The 10000-nt window shown below is 46.2% G+C and overlaps 1 protein-coding gene and 1 long non-coding RNA gene across 2 annotated transcripts in view; both read right to left on the bottom strand.

The window, feature by feature from the left end:
• Positions 1-2031, bottom strand: part of LOC143276130 (uncharacterized) — a 17310-nt gene extending 15279 nt beyond the window's left edge. Inside the window, exon 1 of the long non-coding RNA XR_013053501.1 lies at positions 1977-2031. This is a non-coding gene — a long non-coding RNA (uncharacterized LOC143276130). The remainder of the gene's footprint in view (positions 1-1976) is intronic.
• The window catches only part of LOC143276128 (uncharacterized), a 216782-nt gene that overhangs the window by 68104 nt on the left and 138678 nt on the right, over positions 1-10000 (bottom strand). The gene's annotated exons all lie outside the window — the stretch shown is intronic.

Raw genomic sequence — 10000 nt, 5'->3', positions numbered from 1 at the left:
TCTTGGGATCCTATTTACTTCAAACTAAACTGGACGAAACACATTGATTCAATGGTGACTAAGCAGTTAAAAGTTTAAATTTCTTAAAAATTGTAAGTCACTCTCCTTGGGGACAAGACTCCAAAATTCGTTTACATTTAGCGACATCTCTCGTAAGATCAAGATTGACCTACGGTCAAGAAATTTTCTTTTCTGCCCCGCCGACGTTCCTAAAGAAGCTGCGAATAATTGACAGTAAAGCTGTGAAACTGGCTTTAGGGGTACCTGTGCATACTAAGACCTCAGAAGCCTATAAGCTTGCGGGTATTCTACCACTAGATGAAATCAGAAAATTAAGTTCTGCTAAATATATTGTGAGATGTACAGCAGTGGATGATTTTGAGGAATTAAATATTAGGTCTGATATTGATTTTCCAAAAAAATGCACAAAATAATTCAAATCTACACATATGTGTCAGATATTTTAAATTCTTCAGACATTGATTTGCATGATATGGCACCTCGTGTTCTGGTGCCACCTGTCCCTCCCTGGGAGTTAACAAAAGCAAACGTCAACATATGTGCTTCTGACACAACAAAAGGAGAATCTCCACATATAATAGCAGCATCTGTCAGAATTGAATTAGAAGAAAATTTTGATTATCATTTAAAAGTTTACACTGATGGCTCGGTCCTGGATGATAGCAGTACAGGATGTGCTTTTGTCATTCCTGACCTAAAAACAGAAAAATCATATTATTTAGGTAAGGGACATTCAATTTTTACAGCTGAATTGGTGGCCATCCTTATGGCTTTAAATCATCTTGTTGATATACCAATCATAATAAGTAATATCCTATTTTGTGTTGATTCTCATCTGTCTTAAAAGGTTTGCTCCTTTTTGAGAATAATCAAAGAGAAGATTTATTTTTGAAATTAGGTATTTATTGCACTCCCTATTTGTGAAGGGTACAAATGTTGATTTTTGTTGGATACCATCCCACACTGGATTCCGTTATAACGACCAAGCAGATAGGGCAGCAAAAAGGGGAGCAAAAAAATCAATAGATAGTATAAAAGTATATTGCCCATTGTCATACAAGGAAATAAGCAATATACTAGAAAGAGACTTTTATAGGTGCTTGAATTCAAGTCTAAAACCTCGTCAGTTGACTCTCTCAGACTTTGGTCCGATTCGCAGACCAATTCTGAGCTTAGCTCTCAGACTATTATCAAATTCATTACGGACCAAGTATTGTTCTAATGTCAAGTGTATATGCTTTAATAACCTGACAATTGAGCATATAATTTTTCACTGTAGCTTGATGAAGCCTTTTGTACACGAAAGTGTGTCTTCACAAGTGACTGAGAACGTTGATGTTTTTGACTTTTTGCATTCTTTATCAGTTGTTTCGCTTGTCAGTTTAACGACTTCTCTTTACGAAGTCCTTTAAGTAATTTCCTGTAACTGTATTTAGAGGGGTTTTTTTGTTTGTTTTTGTTTTTCTTTCAAATTTCACCCACATTTTTACCCTCATTTGCCCAGTTTCCCAAACCCTCCATTCATCCACATCTCCCACCCCTTCTAACAGATAATACTCAGATGTATTCATAAATACTTTTACAAAATGTCTTCAATCACCGATATGTGTGACGGGACATTAAACAAAAATTCCTTCCTACACACACCACATGTATGTATGTATGTATGTGGTGTGTGTATGCGTGTGTGTCCATGTATGTGTATGTGTGTGTGTGTGTGTGTGGTGTGCGTGTACGTGTGTGTGTGTGTTGTGATTACGAATTCTACAGCGAGACTGATACACACACACTCACAAACACACACACAACACACACACACACACACACACACAAATAATAACCCTCTCTCTTTACGCACACACACACACACACACACACAACACACACTGACACACACACACCACACACACACACACACTGACACACACACACACACACACACACACCGACTTTACCACAGATCCCATCTTGTCAGCCTGTCCTCTCTAGCTCTCTCTCTGTCTATCTCAGTCTCTCGCCCCACCGACAAAAGAATTCACAGAGAACCGAACCCCAACCCCACACACACTGGCAAACCCACACCCTCCAGTAAAAAACAACAACAGCAAGGTCGAACCACACAAGCAACCACCGTCTCACGAACTTCTATCAGGACAACACACACACAGCGCGCGCACGCCCGCGCGTGCTAACACCTGTGCAGAAACGGACTACACGAAATCCTCACAAAAGAAGATTTCTCGCCAAAGGGTCGAAGGTATATACTGCTGCGTAGCCCTGGCCAGTAGTAGGGCAACTGATTTAGTATTTTTTGGTTGTTTTTTTCCCTGCCCCCTCTAGAGGTAGACGGTCTGTGGTTTGTCAGCGGCAAAGTGACTTTGACCCCCAAACACACACGTAGGGCAAAAGCACACCCACACGCACTGCACACACACACACACACACACACACACCACACCACACTGGCACACACACGTAGGGCAAAAGCACACCCACACGCACTGCACACACACACACACCACACACACACACAAAAAAAAAACCCCAACAAACACACTGACACAGTTAACAGCAGGAGGCAGAGGGAAGAAGAGGAATGATGCAACGTAAGGGCGTCAGGAAAGGTAATAGTGTGTGTGTGTGTTTCGGTCTTCAGTTTAACGTCTTTCCCATTTGAAGTGATATTAGATGTGTGTGTGTGTGTGTGTGTGTGTGTGTGTTGTGTGTGTGTGTGGTGTGTGTGACAGAGAGAGTGTGTGAGTGTGTGTGTGTGTGGTTTGTGTGTGGTGTACGTGTGTGTGTGTGTGGTGACAAAGAGAGTGGGGATGACGTGTGTGAGTGTGTTGTGAGTGAGTGGCGGTGTGGTGTGTGAGTGGTGGAGTGTGTGTGTGTGGTGTGGTGACAGACAGACAGAGAGAGAGAGAGAGATAGAGAGAGAGAGAGGAGAGAGAGTGTGGTGTGGTGTGTGTGGTGTGTGTGACAGACGACAGAGAAGAGAGAGAGAGAGAGTGTGTGTGTGTGTGTGTGTGTGTGTGTGTTTGCCAAGGTGGCTTCGACTTCACATACCTATTGCCAGTCGAAGGTAAGAAGGGCTGTTACGAGGTACACGCCCCGGCGGCACTGCTCGTGTGTTGTGTGTGTGTGTGTGGTGTGTGTGTGTGTGTGTGTGTTGTGTTGTGTTGGTGTGTTGCTAGCAGCAACCAACTGCAAGTTGCAGCGGGGAGCGAAAGTTGGAAGGAAGAGATTCAATGACACAGACATTCAAGAAACACTGAAGTAAGTGTGGTGTGTGTGTGTGTGTGTGTGTGTGTGGTGTGGTGAGAGGACAGGACAGACAGACAGACAGAGGGATTGTCGCGTTTGTAGCATAAACATTGAAAATAAAATGCTCCCGAATAATGATACTCATTTCTTTGCAAACAATGCTACTCATGATTCACACACACCACACACACACACACACACACACACACACCACATTTCAGTGTTTCTTGAATGTCTATTATTATTATTAATCTCCTTCCACCTTTTGCTTCCCCGCGGGAACTTGAAGTTGCACTAAGCTGTTGCATACGTAACTCGCATAATTCGACATTCAACAGCTCGGGAAACGACTACCCCTGTTCGTAACAGCACTATCAGGTGAAAGAGCCGGCACCAGTTTGAGTGGACAACGCAAACTGGTTCTCCTCGGCAAGAGAGCGAGAGGTTCACTGGGAGAGCGCGTCGCTACACTACAGCGCCACCCTTTTTTTTTTTTTTTTTTTTTTGGTATTTTTCCTGCGTGCAGTTTTAGTTTTCCTATTGACGTGGATTTTTCTACAGAATTTTGCCAGGAACAACCCTTTTGTTGCCGTGGGTTCTTTTACGTGCGCTAAGGCGTGGGGCACACGGGACCCGGTTTATCGTCTATCCGAATGACTAGCGTCCAGACCACCCCCCTCAGGTCTGTGGAGGGGAAAAATTTATGGGCGGCTGACCGGGGATTCGAACCGGGGGCCCCTCAGATTCCTCGTTCTAAGGGGAGGGTTCCCTCTAGGCCATCACTCCCATATGGGGTCACGTCGTGGGGGACCCCCGGCCCTATTTTCTTTTTTTCCGGGTTATATCTCCAGGACGGCTGTCTTTTTGATCAGTTGGGGGAAAAACTGTTTAAATTTGGGGTCGTGTGTTGCGGCGGCTTTGTCATTAGCCAGGGATGAAATTTTCACTTTCAAAAGACATTAACACAGGCACGCGTCCCGTTTTTTTTTTCCATCCCAAATTTTGGGCCACACACGCGATTATATAAAAAATTTTATATAAAATTTATCCAAAGAAAAACACACGGCACCTTTTCCCCACACACACACACACACACACACCCCACAAAAACACACACGATTTTAGCAAGCGTGTCTGTGATTCATGTCCGCGCCCCCGCGCGTGTGTGTCCGCTATCCCTCGCGTTATTGCAAATTTCCGGCAAAAAACCCCCCCTTTCCAAACCACCCCACTCTTTTTTTCCTTACACTGAGGAATAAAAAAAACACCACCACCACACACACACCCCCACACACACACACAACGAGGAGTCGGTACCTGAAAATCGCACGTGCAAACCCCCAAAAGGCATTTGAGCACTGATGCACACAACACAAAGACACACAGACTTTACACACGACACGGGACCCCACAAAATAAAACACACACAACACACAACACACACAAACACAAAACCAAAACCCAAGATCATCCCACACCACACACCACAGGGGAAATCCACCAAAATTCACACACACCCACACACACACACCAAAAGGGCCCTCGTTGTCCCCCCCAAACACCCCCACCCAGAGAAGATGATTTAAGCAAGAGAAAGGGTTTTCTGATTCCCTTTCCCCGCCCACACACAAAAATATAAAATAAATAACTATTTTCGAAACCATCTAAAGGGCCCAAATCTAGATTCTCCCTTTTTGGGCGGGGGGAAGGGGGGAGGGGTGTGGGAGGGGCTGGTGGGGGGGGACAAAAACCGCTGGGGGGTTTGGGGGTTTGACGATGAGGAACACGAGGAGGAGGACGGGAAAAGAAAAAAAGGAAAAAAAAGAAGAAGAAGAAATGATGTTTGATGAGGAGGGGGAGGAGGAGGAAAAGGAGGACGATGTGATGGGGTGATGAGGGTTTTAAAGATGAGGGATGATGATGATGATGTCAATGCCACGAGGAGGACCAGAAAGGGAAGGAGAAGGGGGGTGGTGGTGGTACGACGATGATGACAAATGACACACGGGAGGGGGGACGAGTAAGAAAAAGGGCCCGGAAAAAACGAAAAAGAAGAAAAAAAAAACAAAAAAAACAAACAAAAAAAAGAAAATAAAAAAAAAAAAGAAAAAGAAAGAAAAAAAGAAAAGTGAAAAAAAGCAAAAAAAACCCGGGACAAACTTTTCGGGGTTCTTTTCCCATGGACAAAACACCGATGATGATACTGCTGCTGCTGTGGGCTAATGATGATGATATGAAAAAGATGATAAAGTGATAATGATGTTTGGTGATGCCGACAAAGGCCGGGGGCAACAATGGCTATAGTGATAAAGACCTTTAAACGATGAAAACAGACTTGGCGGCACAAATAAAAATCAAAAACGTAACATTTCCGAATTCTTCCCCCGGCCACCCCACAAAACCCTCCCTCTCCCCTAAAACCCAAAACCCACACACACAAACACACAAAAACACACACACACACAAGGGACCCCAAAAGTTGAATGTGGGGCATCCCATAAATGAAGATGGAGGGGAAAGAGCGGAAAACTATCGTTTTTCCCGCCCAACCCACCCCCCCCCCCCCCACCCCCCCCCCCCACAACCCCCCCTTCTCAACTCCACCTACTCTACATCCCCCCCCCACCCCCCCCCCCCCCACCCCCCCACACACGCACCCACCCCACCACCCCCACCCCCTCCTCCCCCTTTTTCCCCCCCCCCCCCCATCCTTCCCAAGGGACCCCTCCCTCTCTTCTCTCTCTTCTTTCCCCCCCCCACACACACAAACGCACCTACACACCACTCACCTTTTTCTCTCTCTCTCTCCCAAAAACACTCTCTGTCCACTATCTCTCGCTCCCTCGCTCTCTCTCCACAAAACACACTCTCTCCACCCCCCTAAAACCCCTCCCCCCCACCCCTTCACATGCACCCTCCCCAAACCCCCCCTCCCCCTCCCCACCCCCCCCTAACCCCCAAATCCACCCCACCAGGAAAATTTTGTTGCACCGAAATCAAACCCCCAAAAATTTCTATTGGCCCCCTTTAAAAAAGGGAAGCCAGCATGGGGCCCCCCTTTTTTATGCAGGGGCCCCCAAACCCCCCACCATGGACAGGGGTGAGGGAGGGAGGGGGGTTTGGGGGGGGAGGGAAAAGGGTAATAGAGGCATACACCCCAGGGGCCAACCCGAGTCAATATCCACTGCCTCCTCCTCCCTCCTCCCCCTCCGTGAATTCTAATTCTTCTTCTTCTTTGTCTTTTCCCCCTCCCTTTTTCTTCTATTTTTTTTCTTGTTCTTTTTGGGTTTTTCTTGTTCATCTCCTTTCCCCTTTTCCCCCCCTTTTCTTCTTTTTTTCCCTTTAGAGCGATTTGGGGGGTAGAGATTTGCATGGGGTGTGACGGAAGAGTTTGGGGCGGAGGAGGGGGGGCGAAAGGGGGGGGGGGGAGAAAGAGGGGGGGGGGGTAGGGGGGTTGGGATGGGTAGGGTCAAAGTGGAAAGTGGCCGAGGGGGTAATGGGGGGGGGGGGGAGGGGGGGGGGGGGGGGGGGGGGGGGGGAGGGGGTGCAATTTCCGGTCTGCACAAAAAACAATGCAAAGAAAAGGGTTTCCAAAACGTTTCGTCGGAAAAGACCACCACAGGGGGAGTCACATTTGCTGCGCGCTGCTGCGCTCGCTGGCTAGTGTTGTTCTATTTGCTTTCTGCTGTTTTATATGGTGTGTGATGATGAAGTTTTATGACAAATCATGTTTGTGTCCCCCCTTGGAAAAAAAACACACACCCAGTTGCATTGCACGGTAGGTAAGCCTAGTATGGCGTTTAAACCCCCCCCTTTAAATAACTGTGTGTATTTTGGGAATGACCCCTGGCGTAGTTCGGTCAACGAGGGATTTTTGTCAGGTAAAATGTTTAAAAAAGTTGGAACCAAAACAAAAGCAAATGGCCCCCAACTGAGGGGGGGGAGGCAAGAGAGTGTTTGCCCCGTTACATCCCCCCATCCTCGGGCCCCAGGGGGCTTACAGAACGGGCGGTGTTTTGGGGTGGTTTCCCCCAAAGGGCCCAACCCAGCCCCCCCAAACCCCCACCCCCCCTCCCCCCAAAGTCAGTCGTGTTTTTAACTTTGGGAAAACCCCCAGAAAAAGCAAGGAGGTAACTGCGCCCTGACCCCATCACCCTCATCATCTATCCTTGACCCTTGGGGGGGTCGTTGGGGGGACCCCTTGGGAAATGGGCCTTTTAGCTCGCGCCACCTGGGCCCCGGTCCCCCAGCGACCCCTTTTAGTTTGGCCCAAAAGGGGAGGCCCCTCCACTCTTGAAATTTTTTTTTGTCCCCCCAAACCCCTTTTTCTGTCGCCCCCTCTTCCCCTTCCTTGGTTTCGGTACCCCGCAGGATGGTCTTGGCTACCGTTTGATCGTGGGACGGGGTCCATTCCAGCGGACTTGCGTTTCCCTTTAAATGTGGTTAGCAGGTCTTTGAAGGGGCCCAAAGGCGTTTTTTGGGCCTTTTTTTTCACTTCCTCCTTTGTGATGTGGTCTTTGTAAAGTAATGTACATAACGGGCGGGACTATTTTGGGTAGAAATTTTATTTTAGTTGGGGAGCGTCTTGCCCCAAATTACCTCCCCATAATTAAACTCGGCCCAGGATGGTTTTTTTTTTGGGCATCAGTGCGGGTGCCCCCAAAGGCCAACTAGCTACCCCCTGATTGACAGAAAAAAGAAAGAGGGGGAGAGGAAGGGGGGAGGATAAAGGGGAGGAGGGGGGTTTTTTTTTTTGTTGTTTTTTCCCCCCCCCTCCCTATTTCTAGTATCATCCACACTTTAACAAAATTTGAAAATGAGATATTCTGAGTGGCAGGGAATTTTATCTTTAAAGGGGGCGTATAAACATGCTAAAAACTATTATATACATTTTGCTCTCTTTTTTGGTATTGCCCGGGAATACTTCACATGTTCTTTTATTTTTTGCTTTCATTGTGTTTTTACCCTTTTCGTCATTTTTTCCCCCTTTCGTTTTTTTTTTTTTTTCTTTTTTTTTTTTTTTACACGATTTGTGTCATTTGTCTATGTCATAAAAATGGAAATTAAAAACATGTTTAAAAAAAAATAATAATAAAAAAAAGATGCTGGGCTGGTCAGAATGTTGGATCGTTTGTAATTTCTTTCTGTTGTTGTTGTTGTTTGTCAGTTGTTGTTGTTGTTGTTGTCTGCAAGAAACCCAGACGAGCACATATGAGACAAACAGACAGTGGTAGAAGCAGAGAGAAAGAGAGAGAGAGAGTGGGATGGGGGGGGGGGGAGAGAGAGAGAGAGACAAACACAACTGATTGATAGGCAGATAGGCAGACAGACAGACAGAGACAGACAGACAGACAGAGACAGACAGAGAGACAGAGAGAGACAGAGGCAGAGACAGAAAGATAGATAGATAGACAGACAGACAGATAGACAGACAGATAAACAAACAGACAGATAGACAGAACTTAGAAGGCCAGCAATCAACATAAGACACACACACACACACACACACACACACCACACACACACACACACACAATTCTCCCTCCTCTCTCTCTCTCTCTCTCTCTCTCTCTCTCTCCTCCACACACACACACACACACACACACACACACACACAAACAACTTAAGACAGCCCCCACTGCCGCACAAAGTTACACCGCTGACTTGACTGTTTTTTTCACTATGCAGGAGAAGAGGTGCAAGGGAAACAGGAATATAAAAAAAAAGTGGGGCGGTGGAGGAGGAGGGAGGGTGGAGGAGGAGAGGAAGGGTGCGGTGGGGGGGGAGGGGTGCAACAGCCGTGTGGGGGGGGGGGGGGAGAGAGCTGACAGACAAAGAAGAGAGAGAGAAGGAGAAGGAAGAGGAGGAAGGAAGAGCTAAAGGAAGGCAAGTGAAATCGCTGAGCTGGCAACATTTCCAGACGGGAGACGAAGATGAGAGACTTAGACAGGGGAGGGCTGCGGCACTGGGATGATGAGGTTGGGGAGTTTGGTGGTGGAAGGGGTTGGGGGGCTGGGGGGGGGGTGGTGGAGAGAGAGATAACAGGAATAAGTATACATGTTTAAATGCATACATCACAACACTAGAACATCAACAACAACAAAAACCCTGGCAAACGTACACAGACATGGAATATTCTCAAATGCATGCCTCAAGACACACTGGGGCAATTGCTGCGCCAGACGAAAGCGGAAAGAATGAACGTGATTTGTTAAGGTGTTGTCTGGCGGGGAAAGTGGTGCATGAAAGGTAAATATGAGTTTGTGAAAGAAGAAAAAAGAAGATGTGGGTGGGAAAAAAAGAGGAGGATGGAGGCCCCACAAAAAAAAAGGAATAAGAAAAAAAAAAATGGGAGAAAGATAGATAGACTGACAAGACAGAAGACCAAAAAAAAAAAATAAATAAATAAATAAAATAAAATAAGAAGACAAAGAAAAATGTAAAAGAGAAAACGAAAACTGGTGACCGGGGGGTCGAAAAAAAAGGGGGGGGGCAAAAAGAGAACACACACGAGAGAGAGAGAGAACCAGAAGACAGAGAGACAGAGACACACAGAGAGAAGAAAATAATAAATAAATAAGTAAATCAGTAAAACTAAAAAGAAAAAACATATCAAACAAGCGAATCAACAAATAATAATCAAAGGAGAAGAAACAACTAGAAAAAGAACAACAACTAAAACAAAAAAAATGTTAATAATGAACCCAAAAAACCC

Source organism: Babylonia areolata, chromosome 31, assembly GCF_041734735.1.
Source record: "Babylonia areolata isolate BAREFJ2019XMU chromosome 31, ASM4173473v1, whole genome shotgun sequence".
NCBI lineage: Eukaryota > Metazoa > Mollusca > Gastropoda > Neogastropoda > Buccinidae > Babylonia > Babylonia areolata.
The sequence above is the reverse complement of the archived record's forward strand: the minus strand, read 5'-3'. Positions and strand labels throughout refer to the sequence as shown.